The following is a 13,187-nucleotide window of genomic DNA, read 5'->3' on the forward strand; positions in this document are numbered from 1 at the left end:
AGCATCATATAGCAAGGTTTAAAAAAATCCATTTCTTCATGTCTTTCATTCTAGAAAATTTAGGTTCATTATCTCTTCAAATTGATCTTCTCTCTTTTGTATGTATGTAGGTATCATATATATTGAAAATTATTGCTATATTTTGTTTAGGATTTCTGTGTGTTTGAAGTGGAAAGGGATCTATAGCTTGGTCTCTGTTGTCAAACCGTAAAATTTTCAGATTTTACAAAATACAATATTATATTATTTAATCTTCCCCAATTTATGTTTTCCTCAACTGTATTGCAATTCAAATAACACAATAGAAAGGGGAAATTTCTGATGATGTCCCATGGAGGGGCCTTATATCCTGCATTAGTATTCCAAGGTTTACATCACAGCCCAGAAGTCTGGCCTCACTTTTGGTGGGCATCCATCAGTGGTATGGGTTCTTTGGTGGGATGGGGGATGTGGAAAGAAATAGCCCAGTAAGGGCTAAAACAGTTACTTAGGATATTGAAGGGGGAAATACAAAAGACCCATGGGAAAACCATGGGGTAGTTTGTAATTCCCAATTATTCTACCTTTAGGAAATGTTAGGACCTAACCAAGAATGAGGCATATTCCAATTATTTTTGACTATAGAGTCACCCTGTATGAGTAATGTTGGACTGCTATAGACTCAGCCCTTTGAAACCTGAAGTTATTACTATCATTTACCACATCTCCTATCATATTGACTTGTGTGTGGTCAGTGCATCGTATGTTTTGGTCACAAGGAGCTTAATTTAACATGTCAAGATTTGATTTGAAATGTCAAGTGTGGCTTCCTCTATTTTGAGAGTTTCTCTCTAGTCAGAGAAGGCTACACTCTAACTTAAAGGGGGATTGTGACTGTAAGCTTGCACATGTATATAGTACTTTCCCCTTATCCAGGGTTTCTCTTTCTGTGGTCTTAGTAACTTGAGGTCAGCAGCGGTCTGAAAATATTAAATGGAAAACTCCATAAATGAACAATTTGTAAGTTTAAAATTGCAAACAGTTCTGAGTAGTGTGATGAAATCTAGTGCCATCTCGTCCGGGACATAAATCAGTCCTTTGTCCATCATCTCCATGCTGTAGACACTCCCCGCCCATTAGTTACTTTGTAGCCATATAGATTATCAGATCATCTGTCATTTTATCCCAGTGCTTGTATTTAAGTCACCTTCGTTTTAGTTAATAATGACCCCAAAGTGCAATAGTAGTGATGCCGGCCGTTCAGATATGCAAAACAAGCCATAAAATGCTTCCTTTAAGTTAAAAAAGATGAACATTCATGACTTAAGGAAAGAAAAAAAATCATTTACTAGGTTGCTAAGATCTACAGTAAAAATGAATTTCCTATCTGTGAAATTCTGAAGAAGGAAAAAGAAATTTGTGCTTATTTGCTGAGAGAGAGAGAGTGCGCATGGGAGAGATTGTGTGTGCGCGAAGGCATACGTTCACATAGCTTTTATTACAGTATATTTTTGTAATTGCTCTATTTTGTTAGTTTTTGTTAATCTCTTACTGTGTCTAATTTATAAATTAAACTTTAACATAGTATCCATGCATAAGGAAAAACATAGTACATACAGGGTTCAGTACTATATGCAGTTTCAGGTGTTCATGGGGGCTCTTGGAATGTGTGCCCTGTGAATAAGGATAAAGGGGGACCACTGTACTCATGGGGAAAATGGTGAGGTCTGGCTTGGGAGGACCATGTACCTTACATAAATGAAATAGGATCCCCCAAGTAAAACTTTTTTAAGGAAATGGAAATAAGAGTGTGTAAGGAAGGTGACACTAAAAGAAATAAGAAAATAAAATGTTTGGTCAGATTGAGTGTGCTACAGAATGTTTAATTTGATTTTGTCTCTGCACTTTATAAATCATTATCATTCTGTTGAGTTCACACCCCAAAATATTTGACTGTAGATCTGGCCACGTTTGTATGTTTCAGTTCTAGGTAGACGTGTGCATTTTCAGTTTATAACTGTGAATTTTATTGGCCTCTTGTGCAGGAGGCACAAGGCAAAAGTTTTATAAATGGTTTATTTGGCTAGCACGACATACCATGGCATATGGAAATTCTACTTAAAGACATGGAGAGAAAACGTTTGGTGTTTTACTCGCAGATAACTCAGTGCTTTTGTTTTTATCTCTTTGTAGCTTTGAAGCTCAGCAAAGAAGGGAATCTATTGAGAATAGTCTGTAAAGGTAAGTGTATTTATTACATGGCCTTGACAAATATTGCCTTTACAATATTGATTTTTCTTTTATTCAGAGATTTAAAGACATGGATTAAAGATATAGCTGACAAGACAACTTACTTAACCACTTGTCCTCCCGCATAGGCAAAAGTGCTGAGCAATAGTTAGCAGAGAGCTGGAGGAAATAAAATGATGTGCTAAGGGTACTCAAATTCAATTGTATGCTTGCTGACTTTTGATTTCTTCTCAGCAGTTAAGACGTTCTGATGGAGCGAAGTTTACGAAGATTAATGCTAGATGAAAAAAGCATGCACCAGTACCACTTCTGGTCAATGGTTAAATAAAACCAGCTGGCCAGATAAAACATTTAAAATAAAATGCAGAGTGGCATTTCAGTTGGTTTGGATGAAATTTATCATGAAAGTCAGTTGTGTAGTTGCATGGAGTTGCTAGTTTTGTAGAAAGGAGAAAGCCAGCTAGTTTGGTGTAGCTAATTTCATTTCAGCCAGTCACTGTGGGCCCTAAGTGAGTTACAGGAAATGAACTTCCAAGTTTGAAGCAATGGGAAAAGTACTTGCTCAGCCTCCTGTGAAACATTACAATCGTGTTGGTTTTTACGTGGAAAAATGCAATTGTTTCCTCTTTACTAGGTATATTTATACACATGCTGCTATACAGCACTGTTCTTTGATTCATTGGTTAATTTCTGTTCTGCATGAAGTATTTTAATTTAAAGAATTCATTCTGGGGAATTATAGGGCTGCAGTTTCATCAAAAGTCTTTGGTGGCCAGGGTAAAATATGCCATAATTTATATTTGTTTTCATCATCAATTATATTTTTGACAATATTAGGTTTTTTGTTTTTTCTGTTATTTTTATTATTGCAATCATGACTGTGACCACTTTGGTGAAAGTTGAAAAGCCATTTTGATTTACTTTTTATTTTAAGTTATTCTTAACTTTATGACAGATATACTTATGGGGCTGAATTTTTAATATTTATTTCAAGGATGAAAAAGGATTTTACAGGGAAATTGGAGAAAACTCCTTTTGAATATAGAAAACATGAGCTGTAAAAACACCGTTTCGAGAACTTGCTTTGCGATGACTCAACTCTGCTGCATGAAAGCTGGTTTGCTTGTAATTTTTCTCTAATGGTTAGCTACTAGTGAAGAAAAAACTATCTTATTAGATAGTTCTCATTTTCAGTCATAACCTACATATCTCTTGACCATTGAGCCACATCTTGGAATACAGCAGTATTTAGAAACTTTCAGAAAAGAAATTCTCATAAATTATTGGAATTAGTGATGATGTAGCAATCTTCAGAATCCTGAGTCATAGTGTTCAATTTCCTCTTGGAGAGTTTTTTCATACAGGTACAGACCATTTCCTATACTCTCAATAACAATCCTTTGTTAAATTGGTATTCTGGAGACAGACATGGATTTAGTCCTCGTTTGGCTTTTGGACCATGGACAAGTTATTTACCCCCTCTTTGTTTCATTTTCCTAATTTGTGAAATGGGGATAATAATATTGTTTTCTTAATAAGTTTATTGTGGAGATTAAGTGAATTATTATGTATCAAGGGCTTAGAGCAGGTCGTGGACCATGGTAAGTACTCAGTGGATATTAGCTGCTGCTGCTCTTGTTAATATAACTTGTTATCATCATCATCATCAACATAAGCATCTTTATGAATGTATTCATTAGTAATTTTGAGAAGTCTGTTCTTTTTGGAAGCTTCAGGATAATGTTTCCAAAATACGCATGTTGTTACTAAAGTAGCACAAATTCTGCTTTGTCTTTAGGCATCAATGAAAGGATATCTTTCAGGTAAGATGAGAAGTGAGGTCTCTGGAAGTAAAATGTTGTCAGAGTGAAGTTTTATAGGCATCAGGGTAAACACTTTCTTTGGCTGTGTGCAGGCAATTACTAATTAATACAGTCTAATTAGCTAGCTAGATTCTTAAAGAATTATTGAAGAAAGCCTTGGTAAGTACAGAGGAACTTCTCCCCTACTCCTTTTTTCCCCTTTCCTAACAGCATCTTTATTTCCTTTTGAGGTTATTAGACTAGTGGAGCTGTAACCAGAGGCACTATTAAGGGGCCTACATTCAGCCTAGGGATGGGTACATGACACACAGGCTTGGTTAATTGGGTGTTCCTTCTTTGGAATTTGAATCCTGAGCTTAGGGATTCTCCTTTCTCCTAGCGGGCATTCTGCCCGACAGTACTTGCTATAAGATCACTGTAGCAGTTTCCATTTCCTTGCCTTTATGTTTGCCTTGGCCACTGATGGTCTCAAAGTTTTATTTTCCAATCTGCCATGGATTCACTGAGCCTCCAGTATCCTTCCAATAATCGTTCTTGAATTAGCCAATTGGTTTCTGTTGCTGTAGCCCCAGAACCCTAACTGACAGAGTAGTTTACACATACAGAGCTAGATTTGGAATAAATAAAAGGGGAATGTTTGAAGGTTTATAGTTAAAATACCATTTATTACTTTCTTCCATCATGTGTAAGTAGCTGAACATTTTCCAGTAGATTTTAAAAGGTGCCCAGTTCTCAATTAGTATTTCAAAAATGGGCTATTTTGCTGGAATCTCCACGACTCTTGTATTTGATAAAAATAAGTCTCTTTTGGCTGCTTCTTAAGCTCTCATGTGTGTGTTTGTGGGGTTAGAGTCGGAAATGACAAGAGAAGCAGAAAGCTCATTCTTTCCAATTTCTGGGGCTCTAGTCTCTTTGTGGTGAGAGGATTACGAAGGTTTTGTGTTTTCCTTCTGCTTACCCCAGCATCTTAAAACAAAACTCTTTAAATATTTTCCTACTTTTCCCTGAATTCTTTTGAACACTTTTCTTGTGCTACTGAACACCTTCTTTTCAGTGATGTTTAAAATGTGATTGAAAACTCAATTACTTCAGTCTCTGGCATTGCTGGTGGTTTCCTGAGAACAGAATGGGCAAGTTTGCTCTATTTCCTTTTGTGTCTTATTCGTTGACTACTTCTGTGTTCTGTGCACTGTGCAGTGCTTGGGACAGAGCTAGTTAATTATTTTTTTTTTCCACAGGGACATCAGTTTTGCCCTCCTGTGAATAAATGGCATGACAATATTACATGGTGGAAAGAGATTTAGCTGAAGTCATGGGAAACACGCCTTCTAGTCTGGGCTCCGCTGCTTGCTGGCTTTATGACTCTGGGTGACATACCTACCTAACTTTTTTTTTAAGGTTTCAGAATCCTCAACTGTAAAACCAGGATAACTCTTGCCCTATCTAGTGTATAGGGCTGTTTTGAGGATGGCATAAAAATAATGTATGTAAAAGTGTTTAGCAAATTGTAAAGTGCTGCATAACATCAATGTATTATTATTAATTATTATTATGCCATATGTACTTATTAAATGGATTGAAAATCTGAGGGCTTGTTTTATGAGGCTAAGTAGGAAAGGGAGGTAAATTAAAAAAAGAAAAAATAGAACTTGCATAAAGTGCTTGTGCTGGATATATTTTATTTGTGCCTTCTGCTCCTTGCTCCTCTGAAAGGCTCTGTGCTCCAGGAGGCTAACTTTTATGGTCAACATTCCCTGGATGCCCTTGCTCTCTGGCTTTCCATTGGATTAGCCAATGGAAGGCACTGGGCAAAAAGCTGAGAATGTGAGGTTGGAATATCACTTTCCTTAACAGCACTACTATTTGGCAGTGGCTTTATTCCTCTAAAGAAGGGCTTTTCTTCTGTGGCTACAGCTCTTTCTACCACCTGGTAACTGTTTCTTCCCTCTCCCGTTTAAGTCTGGATTGGGAGTGGTTTTATTCTTGCTACCTCCAGGGTACTGGACTGTCCTTCCTTGGTTTCCTTTAACATTGCCCACAAACTTCATGAGATTTACCTCAATTACCCCAGGTGAAGGTGCTGACTCTTGCTGCAACCTTAAACAGAAGAACTTCTTTCTTTATATTTCTTTCTACCATTCTAAATTCAATTCAATCAGTTCTTAAAAAAGCAAGTTTTGGTAAATTGAAAAACTTTATGTTAACCTACTGTATAAAGGTATCCGATATTATACTTATACACATTATGAATTATCTTTTAAAATTTACTTTAATTTTTATCAAAGCAACATATCTACATTATTTGAATAAAACAGCACTAAAAAGCAAATATTGAAAAACCGGAACGCTTTCCCCTCATTCTACCTTTCTGCCTCTCATCTGACCTCTTCCCTGGAATTGACAACTTTCAACTCTGATGCTTCTGGTGTTTATCTATTTTTAAATAATGTGCTTATCCTGTTTTTTCCAGATACATCAATTTTAACAGTAGCTCTTTTGCACTCCCTACTCCTATCATTTCTGGTCTTCACAGCTTCTAACATAATCACATGATTATGTCAAAATTTTTTCTTAAATCAATATGTAATATTTACATTATCATGTTGGCCTGGTTGGTAATTTTTTTTTTTACATAACTTTTTGTCTTCCTTGGAATTAACTGTGCTTTTAAAAATTCGCTTTCTTAGGCATCTACCTTATGAGATTGGTAGTAATAGTGTGGGAGCAGAGGCAGAGTTAACCATTTCCTATAATGGTTGAAAGTTATTATAGGTAAGGGACTTACCAGTGTCACAGGTGATATGGCATGGACCACCAGCCCTGGTCAGTCACTCCCCTTATAGCCTGCCAACCAATCAGAATACACTTTTCTTATATAGAGAGAACATGCAAGTCTGAAACTTTGAGACAGTATAAGACATGTATAAAAGGGAAAGCCCCAGTGCAATTGGGGCTCAGCCTTTGGATGTGAATCTGCTGAGCTGGTGCCAGCACCAGTCTACGCTATTTCCTGCTTATTGTCTGGGCGTCCATCCCTCTGTCCTAGTATCCTGCAATAATAGCATTTCCATTTTATAGATGTGGAAATTAAAGCTTAAGGCTAACTATTTTGCCCAGAGCCACACAGCTACTAAGTGTGAGAATTGGAATTAGATTTCAGACAATCTGTCTACAAAGCCTGCATTCTTAATCATGACATTATTTACAAACACTGTTGTTACTCAGTTGCTATTCTAATGGCTACCATAAAAACAAAAACAAAACAAAACAAAAAACAAAATGAGCAAAAACCAGATCAAAACAAAACTGAGTTCTAGCTTCAGAGATTCAAAATCAGATTTGAGATGAGGACCAAGAGTCTGTATTTTAAAAAAGTCCACAGGTGATAATATTGAATCTATTGATCAGCAGGGTTCGAAAACTCCTGTTTTATATCCTATCATTACCATGATTATCATCATCACCATCATCATCACCAGCACCTTCAGCAGCAGCAACAAATGACAGTCTTCCACAGTGCTCTCAGTAGCCGAGTAAAAATCCTGGTGTCCTTTAAAGCAGCCACTTTTTGACCTCCTAGGTGAGAGCTCATACTGGTGGGTCATTCAGGTAAAAATTTATCTGGCCATTTTTAAGTTTGGCAAGTGCTTTGGCAGGAACTGTTTCCGCTAGAAGTGGACACAATGTTTTTTTTTTTTTTCTTTTGGTTTTGTCTTTTTTTTTTTTTTTTTAGCTCAGCTGGTTGTTCCTTTATCTGGTATAAAAATAAAGGAAAATATTGCCCTTGTATTTACTTAACCCTGACCTTAAACGGATTCATATCCCCCCCGCCCCCAGCGTCCCCTAAAATGACATCTAGGGGGAATACAAAGCTCAAGAAAGAAAGAAACTTTGATGTCTTTGTTCTCTTTGATTTCCATCTTTCCTTCACCCCCATGCTTGTGGCATTTCTTGTTTATCAGGCAGGAGAGAAGCAGTACAATTTGGCCTGGGGTTTTCTCATCCCTAGGTGTGAAATTATTTCAGAACTATAATAATAATACTTTGCATTTCTGTAGTCCTTTTATTTGAAGATCTGAAAGTGTTCCTTTGGTGTTAATAGAGCTTCCCAGCACCCTCTGAATTAGGTAAGTATTATTAGAGATTTCCTCTAAGAACATTTTCACTTCATATTCCATTGTGAGTTGAAAATGTTTTTGTATTATTTGGGAACCTCAACTATTTAGAGTGCCATGCATATAAGGCACTACTTTATATTCCGTCTTTATGAATTCTTGGCACATTGAGAGAAATATTGTCATTTCTTGTGAATGGGTGTGGCATTATTTAGAGAGAATTAAAAGCATTCTGTTATTACCTTTTATTTGAATGTTTTGAAAATATTCAGTACTGTTCACCAGCTATTGAACTCTCTAACAGTTAATTTTCCTTTGTAAAGGTTTCAGGACTTACAGGAATATATTGAGTAACTAGTGGGAACTTAGCCTGGTAGTGTGGTGTCCTTTGGGAACTCATGTCATATAAAACCAATTAAAAATACAAACAATTTGCATTCAGATTTAAATGTTTCATTTTCAAAAATTATTTTGAATGTTGCATGCGTGAATTTTAATCATGCATGCATGCATGCACACATGATTATATATACACCTATCTCTCAATCCTTTGATTTACATGGTATTTTTTTACATGAGTGTTTTATACATAGTAAATATTCCCCCTCACCCCCACCCCCATTTACATGAACTTTTTATATGTGGATTCCATTTACATGGTCTCCTTTTACGGGGTTCTTTCTTTTTCATTTTCATTATTGGCGATTACTCTTTCTTAAAAAAAAAAAAAGGCTTAACTCAGCAATGCACAAAGAACCAATACTTGCTAACACACAATTATTAATGATCTTTCTGTTCATTGGATGGCAAATAAAAAAACATGGGTGACTGCTGACATTTTTTGGGATTGGTTTTATAAATGTTTTGCTGTAGAAGCTGAAAATTATATGAACAGAGAATGTCTTCCTTTTAAAATACTTTTATTTTTAGATAATGCACCTGATCATCCTCACAATTTAGAACATCCAAATATAAAAGTCGTTTGTCACCAAATACAACTTTCTTGATCCAGCCTTTAGATCAAGGCAGGATTTCCACCTTTAGGATTAATTATATTAAACAGAGTTTTAACAATATTTTAAAAAAACTTGAAGATTATGAATCATTTACAGTTACAGAAGCCTGGAATAAATACACAATTTTAAGTTATATCAAGAATATTGCTTTAGCTTTGAGTGATATAAAGCTGTCAACTTCAAATGCTTTCTAGAAAGCAATATGGCCAGAAGTGATTGTACCAGGGAAAATGGTTCCAAAAGTGAAGAGAGATTAACTGGCATTATTAATTTATTAAATAAATTTCAAGAAGAAGGCTCCGACAATTTGATTGTAGATGATATTAATGAATTACTGGTTGATCACGAATTAACTGATAATGAATTAATTCTCTTAATATCTGAAGCCCATCCTGCTGGTGAGTATTGCAATGACCTTGAACCAGTTTCATTCACTGCAGAAAATATTTACAAAGCTCTTCAACTGGCCACAAAGCTGGAAACTACAATTCTAGGTGTTGATTCAAACATCTAAAAAGATTTTTTACAATGTTGCAGCAAATATCTAAGAATTTATGGAAATTTAGCAAAAGATGGGGTTGGAAAAAGATCATCCAAAAACATAAACATAAATAATGAAATAGAAGTAGTACTTCCAAATATTTTGAGTGATGAAGATAGTGACTTCATGCCAATTAAAAAGAGGTTGATTGCTTTAGATTACAGTATAGACACTGACAGTGAATAACATTTATTTGGGTTTTCCTGAATTTTCATTAGCATTTTTTTTGTGAAAATATGTGAAATAAATATTGGCTTATTTCTTTAGTATTTTTTTTTCATACTTGTGGGCTCTTTTTGTGCAGTTTTCTTCCACATTAAAAAATAAAAAAGATGTGGAATGGATGATCTGCGTATATTGAGGGTGTATATATTTTTCTAAATGTTGGGAAGTTCTATCTCAGTGGTGTTTGGGGTTTCTGCTCACTTAGTGGCATGAATCTGAAGTGCTGCTGGTCTCCCATAGTACAGAATATTCAAGGAAAGGCCCTTTGAACTTTATCCTTTCTGGTCACCCTGAGAGGCTCCTTGTCCCTGCAGTAATTGCGTGAAGCAGGATAAAATCTTCTGCCGTGGCTTCATTTTCCCAGCATCTCCTCACCATCCTTATCAAAAGTCCTGTAACCTTGCTAGAGGTCTGTCAGGGAGTGAGGTGCCAACCTCCACTATTTTAAGGAACTGGAAAACCTCCATCTTCTTCCCAATATCAGGAAAACTCAGTTCCACCTTAATAAGATCAAAGGAGGCATAATTTAAAACAAAGCAAAACAACCCAAACTTGTCTTTATCCCTGTCTTTTCTGCTGGTATCTAGCATATGTCCTTCCATGAATTCAGGCTTTTGAAAGAAAAATCCTTAGTGGAGGCCAGATTTCAGGGTGTTAGAAATTGCCTTCTAGTACTTTCTGCTTCTGGACATGCCCCTGAATCAAAGGGAATGCAAACTGGGTTGAAATTCTTCAAATTAAAAAAGGGAAAAATATACAATGCAAGGATAACAAAAAGTACAAATTGATATTTTTAAATCATGCTGCCCAAAATTTACTGCTGAGACAAGGTAATGCATCAGCATTCTTGAGGTGCTTTATGACTTCCAGGATGGAGAGAGTGTCACATGATCACATGGTTAATTCTTTTCCTGGCATCTCAGTTGTTTAACTTTTTTGGGAAAAATTCACTTCAGACCCATCAGCCAAAGATTTGAAGGAATGTGGGCAGAATTATGAATCTCTGCACCATTTTCTCCTGAGTCTTTTGCTCAAAGGTAGTCACATAAATTTGCTGCTAATTATGTGAGATAGATTTATCAGTGTAGATGCCTTTTGCTGCAAATAATCGAAAAGTCAATTCAAAATGATTTAAACAATAAGAGAATTAAAAACAAAAAGCTTCCTACTCCCTCTGTGTCTACATGCTGAGCCCCATGGATGTCATGATTGATGGGAAGGCATTATAGAACCCTAGCTCTGAATGTCTGTTATCCAACCTCAATCCACTTTTCCCTGGCGCCAAACAACTGGGGACCTACTGGGGTGCCTTTGATGGTTTTTACTGTGTAGCAGGGAAAGGATTTTGAGCACCAAGCTGTTGACAGATTGCTAAACACTATCAATTATTTTGTGATTTTTCTCTGCTAACTTACATTTGAACACAAAATAAAACCCGTCATAATAAAGCAAATGAATTATCTCAAGGAGCAAGACATCTTGGCGGGGGCGGGGTGGGGGCAGCTCCAGGTTTTGTTTATTTAGTGGCTCAACAATATCATTATTATCTCCTTTTCTTGCTCTTTCCTCTGCCATCTTCAGTATGTTGACTTGGTCCTCAGACTGACTGTCTTCATGGTTCTAAGATGGCTGCTTCATTTTGGGGATCCACCTGCATATGTGGTTGCATCTATTGGCATAAGAGACTGTCTGTTCTTGTGTGTCCCCTTTTAAGAGTATGGGACCCTTCCCTTAACCCCTCCAGCTTCTCCTCAGGTCCAATTTGGCTGATTACAGCCACATACTCCTTACAGCACAGGGGATGGGATTACCTTAATTGGCTTAGATTGGTACTGTTTAATCTGTGTTTGTTCTTGTTATGGTACACATAGAAAATGATAACATTTGGTCAGAACATTAAGTAAATAGAAGAGGCTGCTCACAGCTGGAGGTGACTGGTGTGTGTGTGTGTGTGTGTGTGTGTGTGTGTGTGTGTGTGTGTGTGTGTTGGGATATGGGTATGGGGCTCTGACTGCCCCATTCCTGTCTGGCTATCCATGGGGCTAAAGAAAAGGATTCTGAGCAGTTGTGACCCATTCTCTGATTTAAACTAATCAGGATTTATCCACAAGCTGCAATAATCTCACATTCCCCAGGCACATGGCTTTGTGGAGGGACGGCATCACAATAAAATTTGTATTTTTTACCTGTAAGACAGAAGAGAGAATGGCTGTTGGATAGGCACTCAGCCACGTCTGCTGAGTGGATGTTTCTTATCTTTGCATGTATACCTAATGTCCTTCTTTGAATCATTAGTTCCTTGTGGAGAAAGAACCAAGTCTTGCAAATTTTAAGTGCTTAATGTTTATTTGTATGTTGAATGAATGAATACACACTCACATACTTGACCAACCAATGCATTCAATGCCACTGACCTCCTGTAATGTGCTAGGAATGTGCTGTATGAGGTGCAGGCAACATGGGCCCTGCTGATGAAGTTTTACACTCTAGGGAGGGAGACAGATCAAAACTATTAAGCAAGCATTGCACATATAATTAAAAGTTATGTTAAGTCCTATTCAGGAAACAATGGGAGGTAAAACAGAGCAGACCTCCTCATATGGGATGGTCTGGAAGGGCTTCTTCGAGTTAATGACATTTTAGCTGAGATCTGAAGAAACAACAAGAGCAGGAATCAGACATGTAGAGTGAGGAATGAAGGTTTTTCATTTTAGTATTTCAGGGTATTTTTTTTTCCAGTCAGTTCTCTACATATATACACATAGATGTATGTATGTATATGTATGTGTATGTGTATGTGTGTGTGTGTGTGTGTGTGTGTGTATTTTAATGGTACGTACTACTTTGCCACTTAACATTGTATTGTGAACATTAAGAATTCTCTTGCCATGTCATCATAGGGATGCAGTGTATTCTGTAGTGTGGATATAGCATATAGAAATAGATGTACAGATTTGGAAAGCTCATCTACTCTTGGTTGTGGTCCTTAGGCTGGACTGTGTTGTAATGCTGACCCTGAGGTTCTGTAGTAGGGCAGATACTGCAGGGTGAATATTGAATTTGGTCAGAAATTACATTTGTGTGATAATGATCACTCTTGTTCCCTGGGCCACCACTCTTCTGGAGATAATTTGCATGAAGCTCATTTACTGTTTTGCTAGGAGTTTGGCTCAGCTTGAGCATCCCTGTAAGGAAAATAATCAGCATCCCCCTCAGGGTTCCAGGAAACTTCCTTGCC

The 13,187-nt window shown here is 36.8% G+C and overlaps 1 protein-coding gene across 2 annotated transcripts in view; it reads left to right on the forward strand.

Annotated features, from left to right (window-relative positions):
- Positions 1-13,187, forward strand: part of FHIT (fragile histidine triad diadenosine triphosphatase) — a 1,278,128-nt gene that overhangs the window by 26,040 nt on the left and 1,238,901 nt on the right. For both annotated transcript variants that reach the window (XM_016150237.2, XM_016150238.2), the window contains exon 2: positions 2,173-2,220. The gene's annotated coding sequence lies outside the window, so the exon portion shown is untranslated. The remainder of the gene's footprint in view (positions 1-2,172; positions 2,221-13,187) is intronic.

Source organism: Rousettus aegyptiacus, unplaced genomic scaffold (assembly GCF_014176215.1).
Source record: "Rousettus aegyptiacus isolate mRouAeg1 unplaced genomic scaffold, mRouAeg1.p scaffold_m13_p_4, whole genome shotgun sequence".
In the NCBI taxonomy this organism is placed as follows: domain Eukaryota; kingdom Metazoa; phylum Chordata; class Mammalia; order Chiroptera; family Pteropodidae; genus Rousettus; species Rousettus aegyptiacus.